This window comes from Camelus ferus, chromosome 3 (genome assembly GCF_009834535.1).
Source record: "Camelus ferus isolate YT-003-E chromosome 3, BCGSAC_Cfer_1.0, whole genome shotgun sequence".
Classification (NCBI taxonomy): domain Eukaryota; kingdom Metazoa; phylum Chordata; class Mammalia; order Artiodactyla; family Camelidae; genus Camelus; species Camelus ferus.
The window spans coordinates 62,186,215-62,206,743 of NC_045698.1; the positions used below are offsets into that span (position 1 = coordinate 62,186,215).

At 36.6% G+C, this 20,529-nt stretch overlaps 2 long non-coding RNA genes across 2 annotated transcripts in view; one reads left to right on the top strand and one right to left on the bottom strand.

Moving 5' to 3' along the window:
* The window catches only part of LOC116662254, a 238,703-nt gene that overhangs the window by 216,579 nt on the left and 1,595 nt on the right, over positions 1 to 20,529 (top strand). The window contains exons 2-4 of the long non-coding RNA XR_004318295.1: positions 5,437 to 5,641; positions 6,315 to 6,387; positions 18,489 to 18,592. This is a non-coding gene — a long non-coding RNA (uncharacterized LOC116662254). The remainder of the gene's footprint in view (positions 1 to 5,436; positions 5,642 to 6,314; positions 6,388 to 18,488; positions 18,593 to 20,529) is intronic.
* The window catches only part of LOC116662258, a 316,310-nt gene continuing 303,095 nt past the window's right edge, over positions 7,315 to 20,529 (bottom strand). The window contains exons 4-6 of the long non-coding RNA XR_004318298.1: positions 18,521 to 18,825; positions 9,189 to 9,433; positions 7,315 to 8,022 (exon numbers count right to left, since the gene is read on the bottom strand). This is a non-coding gene — a long non-coding RNA (uncharacterized LOC116662258). The remainder of the gene's footprint in view (positions 8,023 to 9,188; positions 9,434 to 18,520; positions 18,826 to 20,529) is intronic.

Consider the following 20,529-nt stretch of genomic DNA (forward strand, 5'->3'; position numbering starts at 1 on the left):
CAGACTTGTTCTAGGCCCAGCTAGTGCTAGTGATTGTTTTAATGTTTGGGTCAGAACACCTCCACCATGATAGCTTATCAAAGGGGTGATATGGGACGTGCCCCTCTGTTAGTTTCCCTGTTAACTAATGAGCCATCCTAACGTCAATTCCCCCTACAACTGGTAACCTCCCTCTCCTCCACCAGGAGCAAAGACTGCTGCCATATCCTGCTCACAATTTGTTGTAAATGATGGGATGTTGCTCCAGGGTCTTGCTTCACATATAAAAGATTCCCCTATCCATTAAACCAATTGTCTTTGTTGCTGACTCCAGACTCTTTCTTCGATCTTGAAGCTAGACAAGTACAGGGCTGGTAGGCCTGTGGGGTGCAACAGCTAGGTTGCTGTGATCGGACAATTTCTGTTATTCTGTCTTTCAGATCACTTATGCACTTCTTTGTATCACCTAGTCTGCTGTTCATTCCTTCTTGTGGGTTTTTAATTTCTCTTATTGTTTTCTTCAATTTTGATTGGTTCTTTTTTATATTTTCTGGTTCCTTGTTAAAATTCTCATTGTTCTCATCTATTCTTTTCCTTAATTCAGTTAGCATTCTTACTATTAATGATTTTAACTTTTTATCTGGTTAATTATTTCAGCTTCGTTAATGTGTTTTCAAGTGTTTCATCTTACTCTTTCAATTCAATTTCTCTGTCTTCTCATTTTGCTTAACTTTGTCTCTATGAAATTAGGTGAAATAGTTACCTATTGCAGTCTTGATGGGGTATACTTGTGTGGGAGTGTCCCTACACAGTCTGCATGTGTCCAGTGGCTTTTGTGGGAGAACTGGATCTGAAATGAGCAAGAATCTTATTTTTCTCCAAGGTGTGTTGGCAGCTATTATTTTGGTAATAGATGGAGCTGGAGATGGAGGAACTAGGGCCAGAGCCAGGTATGAGCTTATTCTCTGCTCAGTGGCCAGCACCACCCTATTGGAAATTTGAGCAGATCCCAAGTTGCTGGAGCAGGACCCCTAAAGATAATCTCTAAGCTGGCTCCATTCCCTTTGACTATGTGTTCTCCTCTATCCCAGAACCAGCATCTTCACCCCAGAGGGAAGCAGTGCTGGAGCAAGAGGGGATGGGACAGGCACTTGGCATGGGTTTGGATATAGGCTTTGGTGGCCCTGGCTGCAGTCACAGACCTGAACTGCTTCTGATGCACTTCCAGGAATGGCTGCCCCTGCCCTATTCAGATGCTGCTTTGGGTCTGAGCCACCTTTGTCTCTCAGAGCTGAGTTCTCTCCTTGGCCACAGCAGCCCTCACTCTAGTTTGAAGCTGCATTGTGAAGCAAGCCGGGCCAGAGCAGGAGCTTGGCTCAGTCTGGGACACACACCAAGGTAACTACGGGAAACTGGTCAGTGTCTCAATGCAGTTTCAATCTGCCCTGTTTGGGGAGTAAGCGAGTGTGTGTGCAGTCTTCACGAGTGGTGTTCAGGCTTCCCACAGCCCTCTTGTTACTCCCACTATCCCTCCAGCCAGCCAGGGGGACTCTTTTTTCCCAACATGTGGCTCAAACTGCTCACTCCCCAGGGGTGATCTCTGCCCATGTAATCTCTGCCCCTTCCTCTTCTAAGAACTCTCCCAGGACCACAGGTCTCAACCTGATCAGTTTTGTTTCCTTCCTACCCGATTCCGTGTGTTTATTTCTTAGACTCCTGTACAACCAAGGCTGTATCTGCCAAACTCCAGTTAGTTTTCAGTAAGAATTAGTTCACATGTAGACGTAGTTTTTATGGGTTCCTGTGAGGACATGAGTTCCCCATCTTCCTATTCTGCCATTTTGATTCATCACCCACTACCCCAACAGCAATAATTGTTTACACTGGTTTTACTCTGGTGTGTTCATGATTTTAGAGGGGAAGCATTTAATCTTTTACATGAAGTATGCCATTAGCTGTAGATTTCAAGTTCATCAGCTTAAGCAATGTTACTTTCTATTCCTAGTATTTTTAGAGAAGAGTTTCTCAGAGGAGTAGATTTTGAATTTTGTTGATTTTTTGCATACATTGATAAGATCATATGGTTTTCCTTTTTTATCCTTTTAAAAGACTATCTTACATTGATTTTGAGTATTAAATCAATTTGCATTCTTGAGATAAAGCTCTTATTATAATCTTTGTTTTGAAGAATCTTTTTGTTTTGAAATCTGCCCTAGTATTTATATTAACATGTCTGCTTCTTCTGGATTAGTGCTAGCATAGAATATCATTTTATATCCTATTAATCTATTTGATCTTTACATTTAAAATGTGTTTCTTAATGCAACATATTGTTGAGTATTTTTGTCAAACATAATCTCTGCCTTTTAATTGGAGTCTTTATAATTTATATTTAATGTGATGATTTAGTTGAAATTAAACTACCAACTTGTTAAATTCTTAATCGTCCAATTTGTTATTTGCTGTTTTCTCTCTTTATTATTCTTATGTTTTTGTTAAGCTCACTGAACTTCTTGTGTCTGTGGGTTTATACGATTCCTCTAATTTGGAAAACTCTTCAAATGTTTTTTCTGTTCTTCTCCTTTTCTCTCAATACTCCAATTCCATGCATATTAGATAGATTTAAATTTGATAGTTTGTATTGCTATTTTTTCAAGTTCACTGATCTTTTTTCTTGTTTAGTATCTAATTTGCTAGTAATTTCAGTTTATTTTTCAACTGAGGAATTGTAATATTTATTTTGAGAAGTTTGGTTTGTAATTCTTTTTAATTTTTCATGTTCTCACTTACTCAATTTTTTCTTATACTTTCATAAGCACATGAAACTGAACTGTTGTAGTTATTTTAATGTCATTGTCTACTAATTTCATTCTCTGTATTTCTGAGTCTATTTCTATTGTTTGAATTTTCTTCTCATTATAGATAAGTATTTCCCTTTTTTCCTTACATGCCTGGAAGTTTTTGAGACTTTTTTTATTCCCTTAAATATCACTTAACATTTTTATTCTTGGTTGCAGTTAAGTTTCTTGGAAATAGTTTGATCCTTTTGACGTTTGCTTTTGTTTTGTTAATTCATATCAGAGCTAACTTCAGGAATAATTCTCCACATTCCTGGGGCAATCTCCGTCTATGTTCTCTATCTAATGCTCTATGTAATGTAGTTTATTTCCTTTCTCTTGGAGACCATTGTCCTGGTTGCTTGTCAAGACTTTTCTACCATGGCTGATGCAACCAAATTCTGCTTTTAGCCCTGTTTGTCATGGAAATTGTTCTCTCTAGTTATTTTACTGTTCTTTCTCCAGCATTGAGTAGTTTCCTTACACATATATACGGATTAGGACTCAGGTGAAGTTTCTTGGAGCCCACTGTAGACTTCTGGATCTCTCTCTCTCTCTCTCCCTACAATTATCTCATGTCCAGTATTTTTCAGTATTTTTCTCTGTGAAATCTAGCTACCTGGATCTCTCTGGACTGCCAGGTCACTCTGTGTCCTCAACTCAGAGAGCTTCCTAGACTTCGCATAGGTTGCCCCTCCCTGTGCTAAGGCCTGGAAACTCTCCCTCCAGACAGGAAGCTGAGCATTCATAGGGCTCATGTGGTTTCCTTTCTTTTCTGGTTACCTGGTAATCCAATGTCTTAAAATTATCTCGTATATTTTGCTCAGTTTTTTTAATTATTTCAAGCAGGAGGGAAAACCATTTTTAGATATTATTAATTCATAATATTTTAATGAATTAGTTTGTATTTTCATGAGTTTTTATTAATTTACTTTTATGAATTAAACAGCAAAAAAAATAGCAACTTGAGTTAAATTTATAAAAGCTACTTCTAAACATTTTTTTCGTTTGCCATAGAGGTTGGAGAGACAGAAAGCAGTCTTTATTGCTACTTTAAAATAATTGTATTCCAGTTAATTATTTCCAAAATAATAAAAAACCAAATTATATATACATATACCTCTAGGCTACCTGGCCTGTAAACAGTGTATTAGAGCATAGCATTTCAAATGAGGAATTTTGGGATAGGCTGCTTTCTTATGCATTGCTGAGTAACTGCCTAAAGGGTTAAATGCACTTTTAGTGGGCCTGTTGATTGGACTGTGGATTTTGGTTGTCTGTTGTCATTAGTTCTTACACAGTTCAGCAAAATGGTTTACAGGCTGCCTCCAGAGAAACTAGAAGTAAACGGAGTGCATTTCTGTTGCCATTTTGAAGGTTTTATTAAGACCTTATTGAGGCAGTCCTGCAGAAAAATTATCTGTAAACTTTCCTCAGTGTCTTTCAAAAATATCTAATACTATCTACTAAATGGGATATAGTTTTTATCACAAGATCAATTCTACTTTTTGGGTGTGAATTAAATATTATTTGGAAATGGTTAAAATCACTATTTATTCCAGTGAAATGCCAAACATACATAATTTACTTTCAACTTTCCATAACAGCAGAGGAGGGGAATTTTAAAAATCTTAACATAGTATCATCAGTGTAGTATTATTAACTAACAAATTTAGGAGCATGAAACAGTTAAATATTAGCAAATATAGACATGTGACAATTTTTGAAGTAGCCATTAACCCCTGTATTTTTCAAATGTCATAGAACATTTTAATTACACAAACTTCTATCCACTTTAACATTACTGGTGTAGCTCAAGGCAAACATCCTAGTTTGTCTTAAATCTGAGCTATTCACCCAAATGGGGGGGAAAATACAACTATTGTTGTAATGTTTCTAAAAATTAGGGATCATGTACAGTATTCAAAAAAATAAATATAAATTTTGGTATTGCTTTACTTTAGTGGCACATGAATTAAAATTGCATTATAATAAAATTGCCACCGAACATTCCCATTAATATCAAATGAATTCATTATGACCAGCATAGTTACAGTGAATACTAAATGAATTAATAATAATGAACCATTTAAAGTGTTGCCTAATTGTTTTACTTCATTTTTATGTATACTTTGGTCCTATTTTAACTGTTAGGTTAATAGAGAATGACGTTAAATAATTCATTTTCTTGCCTAATGTTGGGGTAATGTGTTCATACTGTTTTCTGATCATCATCTCTGTATTTAACCCTTTTTGTTCCTACCTATTACCTCCTTATTTGATACTACTACAGAAACTAGATTAACAAAGAAGAGCTTTAATTTGATACGAAAATCAAAACATTAAGATTAAAAAGCAACATTGTACTCATTGTACCCAACATGAGCCACACAAGTGCCCAAAAATGTGATCTGTTAAGTGGTCTCTTTAGATGCTGCAAAAAAACAACCAACAACAAAAGCTTTTACTCTTTTTTTTGGTTTGTTTGTTAGTTTTTCTGTCTCTACCTATAGGCAGAAACCATCATGCAGGAATAATTAAGTAAGAGAATCACTTGTATAAAAGCTCTTTACCTTAATAAACTAGATTATGCTTTTCTTTTTTTTTTTTTTTTAATCAGCTTTTTTAAAATTTTTGCTGCGTCCAGCGCAGCTCGGGACTGTGTCTGAGGAAGGGCGATGCAAGACTTAAGAAACAAAGGGACAAAGTAAAGAGCAAAGATGGGACCAGGAGACTCAAGAGCTCGTGGATCCAGAGTCCTGAAATCCTGGTTGACATCAGATTTATTAGGAGTACACAGCTCAGAAAACAATGCGATCAAAGAGGTGAGGCTTTAGATATTCCATGCGATAAGCACTAAGTTTTGCTTGCTGATTAACTGCTTAATTTCAGGCCTATCCCTTCCAGGAACAATCACCCTCCTTGGGGTATGCAAAATTTCTAAATCTACCCTGTTATTGCCTCAGGGACATCTCGAGATAGCAAATATTTCCCCTGGGCTTAACCCATGCTTTCACGCATTAACGCACAAAGTTCTGTTAATGGATGATCTGGCTTTCCAGGACCATCCATTGTTTTACCCTAAGGAATTATCTGCCCTCCTTCGTGCCCTTATAGTCAATCTCAGGATTGCTCACCACAAATTTTCTTTAGCACAATACGTGCTATAGGTCATCTACTGTGTAAAACATTAAAACAAAGCAAGCATGTGCATTTTAAGCAAGTGTGAATATAATATTATAAGCTCATGTAAATTTAGGTGTGGCTTGTTTTCCAGCAGCTTGTTTCCCAGCAAATCTTGATTAACCATTTACTTTTAAATTATTTAGAAACATGTTAAATTCACTGAATGTTATCAATAACTTTGCCATTAAGTTGCACTGTGATGGCAAAAACTTTGCAGGTTATAAGGTCTTCCCTTGTGTCTGTGGGTCTCCAATCTTCTTCCTCTCAAGCAGTACTCAGATAATTAACTGTTCATGCCTTTCATGTTGACAGCTTCCTCAAAAAGAACAATGGCCTTAGGTTGTATTGTCTTCTGAAATGTTATGCTCAATCTTCACATGATTAAGTAAGTAAACATTATCAACTGGAAAATTCACTTACGAATCTAGATTTTTGACCCATTTGGATAAATAGGACTCTTAATATGTCCTCTATAATTCTGTACATTAATAGTGCAATGGACTAGTTTTCTAGATCATCTCCACTCATACTAATTTATTTATGGACCTACATGTTCTTCCTATATATTTATTTGTTGTCACCCAAAATGATATAATTTAAGGTTGATGATACAAGGTTCTTCTTTTCTCCAAATCACCCTCTATAGGGCTTGAGATTCCCTTGGTAAGAAACGTGTTTGTGCATAAAGTATCTCCAGTATGCCTTTGAGAACAGGGTGGTATCTCATAAGAAGAGCACTTATAGAGATTCAGGTCACAGACCTCACAGCATTTTAACAAAATCCTCAAGAAACAGGAACTAGCCGATGATTTTAGATGGAGATTTTAGAAGACAGCACACATCTAACGGCTGGAAAGAGGCAATCTGGGGCCTGCATCCCGAGGATGATATACGAGAGCAACAGACATTGCTTTGGGGTGCTAGACTAAGATGAAGGGTGTTTGGCAGAGAGGAAAAGGGTACCAACTTGGAGACTATTTTTAAGAAGTCAAATGTGTTCACTGAGCCTATGATTCACTTACATCCAACATCATTTGTCCCAGCAGCCCTTTGATGTTTTCTTATCAGTCTTTTAAAACTGTTTCCTTAAAGAGAAAGCTATCTCTTTGGACTACTTTTTGGTAGAAAATCATAAATTCATTCTGACTCTCAGGAACGATGGATTTCAAAGGGATCTTAAAATTGAGAATGCATATTTACTCTACATCAATTAAATTCCACTTGCTGTTATTTATTGTATTTTTGTAAGTGATGTAGTTACTGAATTTCTAAGGAGTAAGACTCAATTTTACCATTGTGTAATAGGTTAGAAAAAGCTTACAAGATTTATTCTGTTTCCTTGAGTGCTCACTATTATTTGGAATATGAATGTAAGAAGTTTTTTCAGAGGTGTGACTAAATAACACTTTCATTCTATACAATTAAAGGATGCTAAGTGGGGCAAGGGAGCCTTTCACATACCTGTCTGAGAAGCATGGAGGATGTTAAATGTGCTTCTGTGATGGGGTATCAATGATTAAGATAATATTCTTGTAAGGTCTTTATGCTTCCAAGGCTTTATGGAAAGATTATCTAATCAAGTTGCCTAATATAACTGTCATTATTATATTTGCTTTGGTGAAGGTCTACCTAAAAGTAGTAAAAATGGCCCTGGGCTAGGATTGTCCCTACTCCCTTTTGGTTAATTACCCAGAGAATTTCACATTGCCTGTATTCTTTTCATGAAGTGCCTTCTCTTTTGAGTGACTAAATCATTCTTTCCTTTTTTTTCAGTAGACTTTTCCAACCCATCTTTTTAACCTAAATAGAGGAAGAGATCTTTGAAAAACCTTTCATCAAAGGGATGGCTGCCCAATCCCTGAGCATTCTATCGCAGAACTTTTCATCATGGAGGTTTTGAGAATGTTTGATGCCATCTGTGCCTTGATTTTCCTTTCTTCTGATTTTTTCTTTTTTTTCTTTCCTTTTTTTTTTCTTCCCGAGCTGAGGTGCCAGCCGAGCCAGCCTGTGCCTCTGTTTTCTGCCAAAAGGGAAAAAAAAAAAAAAAAAAAAAGAGGGAGAGAGAGAAATACCATGTACACTAAAATAAGAATTTTTTTTTCAGTGTTTCTGGTACAAGCACTATACATTTCTACCGAGTTTTCTATAAGAGTCTGTTTTTATCATCCTTAACAATAGAAAAACCACCAGAAAACTTGTGGTCTATTAGCAGAAAACAGAGGCCCTGGCACGCTGCAGAGCCGCACAATCCTACAGTTGGAAGGCTGGGCAGGGACCCAAGTTTGTCCATGCCTAAGAACAACACTGTCTGCTAAAATTACAGTTTTCCCTTTTCACAAACCTCAAAGTTGTGAAACTTTACTAACTTTAAGAAAAGAACAGTTGGCCATACAAAAGATACACTTCCAAATCCATCGAACAACTTACTTATACTTGCAAATGAACCACTTGGAGTGAGTCTTAAAATGTATTTGTTCCAATTATTCTGCTAAGGTAGCAAGCAGAAAGTAATCATTTTCCATGTATACTGTGAAGAAGAGACTCCAAATGTTGGTTCCAAAGAAAGCATTTGACCAATAGTTGGTAAGTGGGAGTGTAAGAAAGAGTGCGATAGAAATGATAGCCACATTTTTAAAAGCAAAGTGGGTTTTTGCAGTCTCTTTATGCTCAGGATGATATAATCCAATCAAATTAGAAATGAGTCTTTTTTTACACTCTGATACTCCCTGTTTCCACAGTTTTTATAGAGACAAGTATGAGTAATTAAACATAATCATGTAACTCATCAGACTAGATATATCAATGGAAAAAAGATACATATCAATATAGGTTGGTATCTGATGAGTAAATTGAGTTACGTTGCGGAAAGTTTTTTAGCAAACCTGAGGCAGTTATCAAATACTTGTATCAATCAGGTCCAATCAGGTGCCTGAAACCATACTGGTTATGTGAATAGGGAAAATTTAATATAAAGGGCTGTCTAGGGTAGAAAGCATGTTAACTCCTGAGAATGGAGAAAAGGGACATGAGGGGGTTCAAAAGTGGCTGATCGCAAAGGACAGGTACTACCTCCAGGCTGATGAGAGGACAAAAAAGAGCTAAGGATGGCACGAATTCCTTTATCCCATAGCTGAGCTTCAGACTTCTTGAAAGAAAGCAGGGCTCTCATAGGAAGATGCAGCTTACCAGTGTTGATGCGCCTTGTTGTAGGGTGTGGGCTGGCTCTGGTCCGTACGGGCCAAGCGTGGTGGCCAGCGCTGGCAGCAGCTGCAGGGAGGGCGAGGGCGGCTCTGGCTGGAGCTGCACGCAGGCGCTGGGTGCCCGCGCTGCGTCACAGGCCCTGAGGGTTAGACCCGAGAGAGGAGTGTCTGCTGGGTGCTGCTGCCTTGCTGCGTCAGTACCGGATGGAGTGGGTAGTTCAGCCTCATGCCCTTCGAGAAGAGTAGCAAATGTTCACAAAATACAATATGAAAATGGAGACTCTGTGTGCTGCTATGATGACAAAAACAAACATCTTTATAATGAATAATTCAAAGATTTCTTTCAGAATTCACTTTGCTGGCAACGTGTGCCTTATCAGAAATAGATATCCAGAATATTCTGTTTAAGTGAGTCATGTTATTTTTTTTGTTGTTGTTTTCACAGTAGAATTTAAAAATCACTTCTCTTTTTATATTTTAAATGACTCCTAAGAATGGTTTCAGGCTTTCGGTCTTCATCTAAATGACCCCAATTTCCTCTTACCCTTCACCAATCTCTTATATATAATTAATTTTTGAACATCTCACATAGAAATATTCATGGAGAGAATTACTATAGTTGTGGCCTAAATAAACGAGGACCTGTAAAATAACATTTTCATGAGGTTTGTTGTTACAACATGCCACAAGCTATATTATAATAGATAGTTCTCTATAACAAAAGATTTTCAGTCTGAGGTGATCCATTTATTTCTAGCATGATTAAAACAACCAAAGTTCAGTATAACTGAATAGTTAATAAACACATATTGAGTGGCTATTACCAGCAAAACACACTGAGACTGAGACAGAAATACTTAAGACCTTGGTCTTAAGAACTTTTAATTAACGAGGGAAGAATTTGGATGTAACAGATATTAATCAGCATCAGGCACATTTGCCATATAACACAAATTCTGTATTAAAGATTTAAATTCAGATTTTAATGTCTATTAATGTGCTAGGTCCTAGCTGTCACACTTCCAGGCATTATCTATTTTGTAGTTCTACAATTTGTATTTGTTAAGGGTATTATTCTGAATTAGGCCCTAATGGATATCCTTTAATTAATTACTTTTTCTCCCACATTTTAAGTTTGAAGTTAAAAGGTACAACCTACTCTGGCATTGCAACTATTCATAAAATCCTCAAAGTTCACTGCTTTCACAACAGACTACTATTTATATGTTAATGGGTCTTCTGAGTTGGTATTATTACTGGAACTTATATACTGAACTACTATTCTAACATCAAACACCCAAATATTTTCAATAAGCCTTGTTTATAATTTTCCTGTGTAAATCTATATCACACAGAATTATCAGCCTTCTGAGCTACAGATAAGTCAGTTTATATCCCCTACCTACAAGCTAGAGTCAATCATATCAATAAGACTTACCAAATGCTTTACTCACAGATCCAAGTTAAAACAAGATTCTTATGTGACTTTAGAATTAAACTTATTTATTGACACTTTCCAATATTTCTATCAGTATTCAGTTGTTTACACCTAATTTCTCTTATTTAGCAATATTTTAGCATAATAGCTTATTTTAGATTTACCAGCTTATTAATTTTTCAATTACAATTAAGGGAGAATAGGGGATAGCTCAAGATGGCAGCATAGGAAGAGCCTAAACTTATCTCCTCTGATGGACACAACAAATACATAGCTACATACGGGTAGGAGAGAGGGAGAAATGCTCTCAGCAAAAACCCCACCCTCCTGTGCGGCAGCACACAGTAGAGAAGTGTCTTACCAGATGGTGCTTCTCCCAGAGAGCTGACGGTTTGGCATCCCACATCAGGCATACCAGCTCGTGAGCCCTATACTGGAGAGATGAGCCCCCAAAACATCCGACTCAGAAAACCAGTGGAGCTAACATCCCAGGGTCCCAAAGTGCTGTAGGAAACTGAGATTCTCCTCTTAAAAAGGTTTTCATGTGGCCTCCCTTCCTTGAGACCCAGAAAATAACAGCAGTTTGAAAAGTGCCATGGCTGTATGCGAAGGAAAGCCATTTGTGAATCTAAAAGTATTGGTTGGGGCTTTGCCTTTCTCTAACAATAAGTGATGTTGAGCATCTTTTCTTGTGCTTGTTGGCCATTTGGATGTCTTTGGAGAGAGATCTATTTAGGTCTTCTGCCCATTTTTTTTTATGAATGGTTGCTTGTTTTTTGTGACATTAAGGTGTATGAGCTGTTTGTATATTTTGGAAGTTAGTCCCTTGTCAGTCACATCATTTGCAAATATTTTCTCCCATTCTATAGGCAGTCTTTTTGTTTTGTTGATGGTATCCTTAGCTGTGCAAAAGCTTTTACATTTAATTAGATCCCATTTGTTTAGTTTTGCTTTTATTTCCGTTACTCCAGGAGCTGGTTCAAAGAATATATTGCTGTGATTTATGTCCAAGAGTGTTCTGCCTGTGTTTTCCTCTGGTCTTACATTTAAGTCTTTAATCCATTTTGAGTCTGTTTTTGTATATGGTGTTGAAATGCAAATCAAAACTACAATGAGCTATCACCACACCAGTCAGAATGACCATCATTTAAGTCTACAAATGATAAATGCTGGAGAGGGTGTGGAGAACAAAGAACCCTCCTATACTATCGGTGGGGATATAAATTGGTGCAGCCACTATGGAGGACAGTATGGAGAGTCCTTAAAAAACTAAAACTAGACTTACCATATGATCCAGTAATACCACTCCTGGGCATATATCCAGAGGGAATTCTAATTCAAAAAAATAGATGCACCGCAATGTTCACAGCAGCACTATTTGCAATAGCCAAGATATGGAAACAACCCAAATGTCCATCAATAATGACTGGATAAAGAAGATGTGGTTATAAACAAACAAACACACACATACATAATGGAATACTATTCAATCATAAAAGAGAATAAAATAATGCATTTTCATCGACATGGATGGACCTAGAGAATGTTATTCTAAGTGAAGTAAGCCAGAAAGAAAAAGAAAAATGCCATATGATATCTCTTATATGTGGAATAAAAATAAATGACACAAATTAACTTATCTACAAAACAGAAGCAGTCACAGAGATAGAAAACAAACTTGGTTACCAGGAGATAAAGGGGGTGGGAAGGGATAAGTTGGGAATTTGAAAATTGCACCTCTTGGGGAGAGATGAAAATGTTAGCTATGTTGATTGTTGACTTGATATATAGAAAACATTCCATCTAAAAGATGGAGAATACACATTCAGATGAACATGGAACATTCTCCAGGATAGATTACATGCTAGACCATTAAACAAGTTTCAGTAAATTTAAGAAGATTGAAATCATCAAGCATCTTTTCTGACCCAAACAATGTGAAACTAGAAAAATTTTAAAAAAGGAGGCAAGAATATACAATGGAGAAGTCTCTTCAATAAATGGTGTTAGGAAAACTGGACAGATAGATGCAAAAGAACCAGACTGAACCACTATCTTATACCATATACAAAATATACATAAATTTAAAAGTTACTAAAGATGAGTGCAAGACCTGAAGCCATAAAACTCCTAAGAAAAAAACATAGACAGTAAGCTTTTTGACATTGATTAGCAATATATATATATATGTATTTTGGAACTTCTCAGGCAAGGGCAAAAGAAGTAAAAATATGCAAATAGGACTACATCAAAAGCCTTTTTCAACAAAACAAAAAGGTAGCCTACTGAATGGGAGAAGATATTTTTAAATTATGTATCAGATAAAGGGTTAATATCTAAAATATAGAAAGAATTTAATACAACTTAATATCAAAAAGAACAGATTAAAAAATGATCAGAGTCATGAATAGATTTTTTTCCAAAGACAATATACAGATGGCCAACAGGCACATGAAAAGATGTTCAACATCATTAATCAATATCATTAATAATCAGGGAAATGTAAATCAAAATCACAATGAGGTATCACCTCACACCTGTCAAAAGGGTGATTATCAAACAAAACACAAGTGTTGCAAGGATGTGGATAAAAGAGAACCCTTGTGCACTGTTGGTCTGAATGTAATGTTTTCTATGGAAAACAGTATGGAGGTTCCTCAAAAATTTTAAAAAATAACTACCATGTGATCTTGCAATCCCACTTCCTGGTATTTATTTCCTAAAGATAAAAACACTAATTCTAAGAATATATGTGCTCCTATGTTTATTGCAGCATTGTTTACAATAGCCAAGGTGTAGAAACAACCTAAGTGTCCATTAGTAGATGAATGGATAAGGAAATTTTGACATATATATAATGGAATATTTTTTAACATTTTTTATTGATTTATAATCATTTTACAATGTCAAATTCCAGTGTAGAGCACAATTTTTCAATTATACATGAACATATATATATTCATTGTCACATTCCTATCTCTGCTGAGCTACCATAAGATCCTGTATATATTTCCCTGTGCTATACAGTATAATTTTGTTTATCTATTCTACAATTTTGAAATCCCAGTCTATCTCTTCCCACCCCCCACCCCCTTGGCAACCACAAAAGTCTGTATTTTATGTCTATGAGTCTATTTCTGTTCTGTATTTATGCTTTGTTTGTTTGTTTTTGCTTTTTTTTTTTTTTTTTTTAGATTCCACATATGAGCGATCTCATATGCTATTTTTCTTTCTCTTTCTGGCTTACTTCACTTAGAATGACATTCTCCAGGAGCATCCATGTTGCTGCAAATGGCGTTATGTTGTCGGTTTATATGGCTGAGTAGTATTCCATTGTATAAATATACCACCTCTTCTTTATCCAGTCATCCTGTTGATGGACATTTAGGCTGTTTCCATGTCTTGGCTATTGTAAATAGTGCTGCTATGAACATTGGGGTGCAGGTGTCATCCTGAAGTAGATTTCCTTCTGGATACAAGCCCAGGAGTGGGATTCCTGGGTCATATGGTAAGTCTATTCCTAGTCTTTTGAGGAATCTCCACACTGTATTCCATAGTGGCTGCACCAAACTGCATTCCCACCAGCAGTGTAGGAGGGTTCCCCTTTCTCCACAGCCTCTCCAGCATTTGTCATTTGTGGATTTTTGAGTGACGGCCATTCTGACTGGTGTGAGGTGATACCTCATTGTAGTTTTGATTTGCATTTCTCTGATAATTAGTGATATTGAGCATTTTTCCATGTGCCTATTGATCATTTGTATGTCTTCCTTGGAGAATTGCTTGTTTAGGTCTTCTGCCCATTTTTGGATTGGGCTGTTTATTTTTTTCTTATTGAGTCGTATGAGCTTCTTACATATTCTGGAGATCAAGCCTTCGTCGGTTTCATTTGCAAAACTTTTCTCCCATTCTGTAGATTGTCTTTTTGTTTTACTTATCGTTTCCTTTGCTGTGCAGAAGCTTGTAAGTTTCATTAGGTCCCATTTGTTTATTCTTGCTTTTATTTCTTCTAGGAGAAAATTTTTGACATGTATGTCAGATAATGTTTTGCCTATGTTTTCCTCTAGGAGGTTTATTGTATCTTGTCTTATGTTTAAGTCTTTGATCCATTTTGAGTTTATTTTTGTGTATGGTGTAAGGGAGTGTTCTAGCTTCACTGTTTTACATGCTGCTGTCCAGTTTTCCCAACACCATTTGCTGAAGAGACTGTCTTTATTCCAATGTATATTCTTGCCTCCTTTGTCGAAGATGAGTTGACCAAACGTTTGTGGGTTCATTTCTGGGCTCTCTATTCTGTTCCATTGGTCTATATGTCTGTTTTTGTACCAATACCATGCTGTCTTGATGACTGTAGCTCTATAGTATTGCCTGAAGTCTGGGAGAGTTATTCCTCCAGCCTCTTTCTTTCTCTTCAGTAATGCTTTGGCAATTCTAGGTCTTTGATGGTTCCATATAAATTTGATTATGATTTGTTCTAGTTCTGTGAAATATGTCCTGGGTAATTTGATAGGGATTGCATTAAATCTGTAGATTGCCTTGGGCAGTGTGACCATTTTAACAATATTGATTCTTCCAATCCAAGAGCATGGGATATCTTTCCATTTTTAAAGTCTTCTTTAATTAATTTCCTTCATCAATGGTTTATAGTTTTCTGTGTATAATTCTTTCACCTCCTTGGTTAGACTTATTCCCAGATATTTTATTACTTTGGGTGGTATTTTAAAGGAGATTGTTTCTTTACCTTCTTTTCGTGTTGATTCATCGTTAGTGTAAAGAAATGCAACTGATTTTTGAACGTTAATCTGGTAACCTGCTACCTTGCTGAATTCTTCGATCAGCTCTAGTAGTTTTTGTGTGGACCTTTTAGGGTTTTCTATATATAGTAACATGTCGTTGGCATAGAGTGACACTTTTACCTCTTCTTTTCCAATTTGGATCCCTTTTATTTCTCTCTCTTGCCTGATTGCTGTGGCTAGGACTTCCAGGACTATGTTGAATAGGAGTGGTGATAGTGGGCAGCCTTGTCTTGTCCCAGATTTTAGTGGGAAGCTTTTGAGTTTTTCACCGTTGAGTACTATGCTGGCTGTAGGTTTGTCATATATAGCTTTTATTATGTTGAGATATGTTCCCTCTATACCCACTTTGGTAAGAGTTTTTATCATAAATGGGTGTTGAATTTTATCAAATGCTTTTTCTGCATCTATTGAGATGATCATGTGGTTATATAATGGAATATTATTTGTCTGTTAAAACAAAATGAAATCTTGTCACTTGTGACATGGATGTAGCTATTATATTCTTATGCTAAATAAGTCAAATAGAGAAAGACAGTTACCTTGTGATTTCACTTATATCTGGAATCTAGAAACAAAACAAAAGAAAAGAACAAACAAAACAGAAAGAGACTCACAGACACAGAAAACAAATTGGTGTTTGCCAGAAGGAAAGGAGACGGGGAAGTGAAATAGGTGAAGGGGATTAAGAGGTATATACTTGCATAGAATACATTATAAAATAAATAAGTCACAATGATATGATGTACAACATAGGGAATACAGTAATAGTATTATAATAACTCTGAATGGTGACACATAGTAAACTGACTTTATCATTGTGACCATTTTGAACTGTATGTAAATATTGAATTAGAAGATGTATACCTGAAACTAATATGATATTGTATGTCAATTATAATTTAATTAAATCGTATTTTCATAAAAAGAATAGTTTTAAAAAGTAAATAAATTAGCTGTTTTATCCTAGAAAGTTTCAAGGACCTAAAATATTTCTCTGCAATTTTGAAATAGCATGTAATTAAGATCATTTTTTCCAGTATTAGAAGGAAAATTTATATTGGTTCACCTTTCACAATTGCTCTATCTATATACTAGGATACATATGGAAAAACAAAATTAATCACTATCATAAAGCTTTATTGTTTTTATATGTATTGTGTAGTTCATATCACTGTCTTTCTGGTTAATCAAAGAAATCACATAGTAGACCCAACAGACACTGATTGGATGCTGACTACATAGATCCTCTACATAGCTTACACAGTGTCCTGCTCTAAGAGACGCTGGGGATAAGAAGGTAAAGCAAACAAAGATCTTGATCTTGAGGAGCCCATTCTTGGGGAGACAACCATGCAAATTATCACAAGGAAATAAGCTATGTGTCACCAGGAACTGAGCCTGCCTATCCAATGCTAATGCTATAGCGTCTAGTGCTGTGAAGGTCAGTGAGGAGCACAAAGACCCACGAAGGAAACTGATGACACGCTGAATGTTGTAATGTGAATGTGATTTCAAAAGATGATGGAAAGATGCTAGATATTGGCCTAGAAGAGAAAGGTTGGGGAAAGCAGGGTAAGCAGAATTGTTTATAACCTGGTGGCAGGGGAGATGTAAACGTAACATTGTAAGTGTAGCTTGAGAACATAGGAACTGACCGTAGCCTGTGGGCATAATTCTTTTGAGATTCATCCATCTTGTTGTACATATCAGTAGTTTGTTCCTTTTTATTTTTGACTAATATTTCGCTGGATATACTATTGTTTATCAGTTCATGGGCATTTTGGTTGCTTCCAGTATTGTAAGAAAACTAGTATGAGTATTTTCTTACAGGTATTTATGTAGACATGTGTTTTCATTTCTTTGGGGCAATACCTTAGAGTAGAGTGGATTCATCATGTAGTAGCTATCTGGTTAACTTCATGAGAAACTGCCAGTTTTTCAAGATGACTACCCCACTTTGCATTCTCTCAGAAAAATATGAGAGTTCTAATTGTTCTGTATCTTTGTCGACACTTGATATTGAGCATGTTTTCAATTTTAGTAATTCAGGTATAGAAGGGTTTTACTGTAGCTTCAGTTGCTCATTCCTGCTGCGTGACTTGCTGAGCCCTTTTCTATGTGCTGAGTGGCCAACTGCATATTTTCTTTGTGAAGTGTGTTTTTAAATTTTTTTCCCACTTTTAAACACTGTTGTTGGTCTTCTTATTTTATTTTAATTGGAAAAGTTTATATATTTTGAATACAAGTCCTTTCATATATGTGCTTCCTAAATATATTCTCCTAGTCTCTTTTATGTCTTTTTATTTTCTGGACACTGTAATGGAACTTTTTTGGGTGAATGTATTAATATGTATTTTTTCTCTTGTGCATGTCTTAGTGCTTAATGTCCATCCTACTCTGCAAGTGGTGCCCATTCATCTCAGGCAGAATTACTGTTTTTGCATCAGGAATGAAAAAGAAAGGTGGAGTCAGTATTTAGCAGTTTCATATCTGAAAGAAAATTATGTCAGTCTATAGAAAAAAAACCAATAGCTTTGAAAACCTAGATTTATCAAGAAAATAGCAGTTTAAAAAATCTAAAAAAAAGCCTTTTTAACTCACCATAAAATCTTTCCTAGACTACTACATGATACAAACTTTTAAAATCCTGAATAAAAATCCTCTATTCCTCCCATGAATAGTGTACTTGGGAATGTGAATAAATTGACATGGGGTATGTCCAAGCTCAGAAAAAAGAGGAATCAGAGAGCTTACAACTGCAGTCTTGGCAAACTATGGGAAGAGTTTTAGGGAAAGCATGCCAATAAACAAGAGCATCTTGATGTCTTATCAAGACTAGAGTCCTGTGGACACCAAGGTAGAGAGGAAAGAAATCATCACTGGGGCTTTCTCTTCTTTCTCAATTGAGACTCCGGTAAGGGAGAATTTCAGATAGTTCAGTCCCAACCTAAGGCAATTACAGTAGAAACTGGAACAGTAGAAAGGGTGTGACTGCTTGGAGAGAGAGTGAAAAAGAACCCAAATTAACATTGCAACCATCCTTCTATTGTTTTAGGTTATGAAAATGTCTTAGAAATTCTTACGTACCTTTGGAGTTGGGATGAGATCAGATGTTAGGATTGCAGCTAAGACTGGATGTGCGTTATCAAATGCTTCAAGGTGAGTGACCCAGGCCTGAGAACAACTGGATTCATGGATAAGGAGCATTGTGATGGGGTCCTGTCCACATAAGAAGATGGTCAAGCTCTTTAGGAGAACCAGCAGTGCGTAGAACACTCTTCCACTAGCTGCAGCAGGAGCAGGGGATTTCAGGTCTCCCAGGAAGGCCATCAGTCTGATGTCACTTCTGATGTTGTCCATGTAGGAACTAGTTCAATCATTCACTTCGCAATCTAGACCATCAAAGAACAGAAGACATCCATAAGCATCTCTAATGTCTGTGCCTACAACTACCATGTCATCTATATTCTCAGGTATCATTTTAGAGAGAAGTAAAGGGATACGGAGCAGACATGGCAGATCCAGAATTTGTCTGAAAGATTCTGAGTCATCAAAATGTGATTAAACCAGAGAAAAGGATGTGGTTAGTACCCCTCCCACCCTAACATTACTTAGAAGATGTAGTGGGCACAGGAAAAGATTCAATTCACAATAGGCTCTGACGGTTTGCTGGATAATTTCTGAAGTCTCCACGTTTGCTTGGACTATGTGTGTAGTCTATGATGGAATTTTTAGCTCTTGAATTTTAATGATTAGGAATAAACCAGACACAAAATGGAAAGAATAGTTCTCTGAGCCTCCTCTCTCCTGCTGGCTAGTCTTTTTTTTAATGTATTGCTTTCTGCTTCACACATCCAGCTTTCATAATAGAAATTTAAAATTAACTCAGTTTCTCCTAACCAGGAGAGGGGGATGTGGGATGGATGCAATGCAGCTTTCCCAGTGCTCTTATGCACCTCTGACTCCTCGGCTTAGCCAGGCCCACCCTCCCTCCTCATCAGTGGTGATTTTCTCTTTCCATAGTCAGGTTTCCTCTACTCTTCCCTTGTGCCCATCTGAATCCAGATTATGAAAGGGGATCAAGACCCATCTCCATTCATGTAAGATGATGCCTTTCCTTGCTGTTTAAATATCCCTTAACATTTTTATAACACTCTATGTTTATGAAGTTTGCCCAAAGGAGATATTTGTTGAAATCTCAGGGAGGACCATTAGGGTCCTATGGAGGATCAGGGTCTCGTCCCAGTCCAGCCAGTCTGCTACTGTGTTCTTTTGGTCTATTCCCACCTCTCTTTGTCAACAACAGGAAGTTGGATTGTTGTTCAAGACTAGGGAAAACTAACCCTGAGAAGTCTGGAGGGAAGTCAGTTGATTAAAAACATATGTCAGGAATAAAACAGTACAGAATAGAAACTACTTCCCGTCCCCCCTATTATGTACCTGTGCTCCTTAATGCAGAACACTGCAGTGCCTGGGGGCTGCTTCAGTCAAGTCTCTAAGCTAGAAATGTGCCTTTCCAAACACCTTGACTGAGTTTCCTGGCAAGCATTTCATGCAAGTAAATATATCAAGATTACTTTCATTGATGTGAAAGACTATGGGGAGACCCACTAATGGTAGGGTATTACCTTCTGATAACCACACTGTTTACACTTATCATCCAGAAAGGCAGAGAACCAGACTGTTCCATTAGGCTGTCAATCAGGACTTATGAAGAAGCACAGATTGTATGTTTACCAGTTTAAATGTAACAAGGCATGAAAATGATAGGATTTTGAGAAGACTAGTCATTCTTTTGCTCTAAAAAGAACATTCAAGAAATCATCTCTTTTTTCGAAGAAGTCTTGAATGTTAAGGCCCCCAAAGTCTCTTTGTTTCTGTACTTTTACAGTCATGTCTCTAGAAAAAGAGAGAGAGCTTCACCTCTTACATTTCTGTAACACTTTACAGTTTACAGGGCACTTGTATATACACTGCCTGCTTTCTCTAAATGATGTTCTCTGCAAAATGCTCCCTCATCTCAAAACCACAAAAACAAAAAATATTTCTTAGAAGACTATTAGTTGCCTTTCAGAATAATAAATCAAATTTGCAAT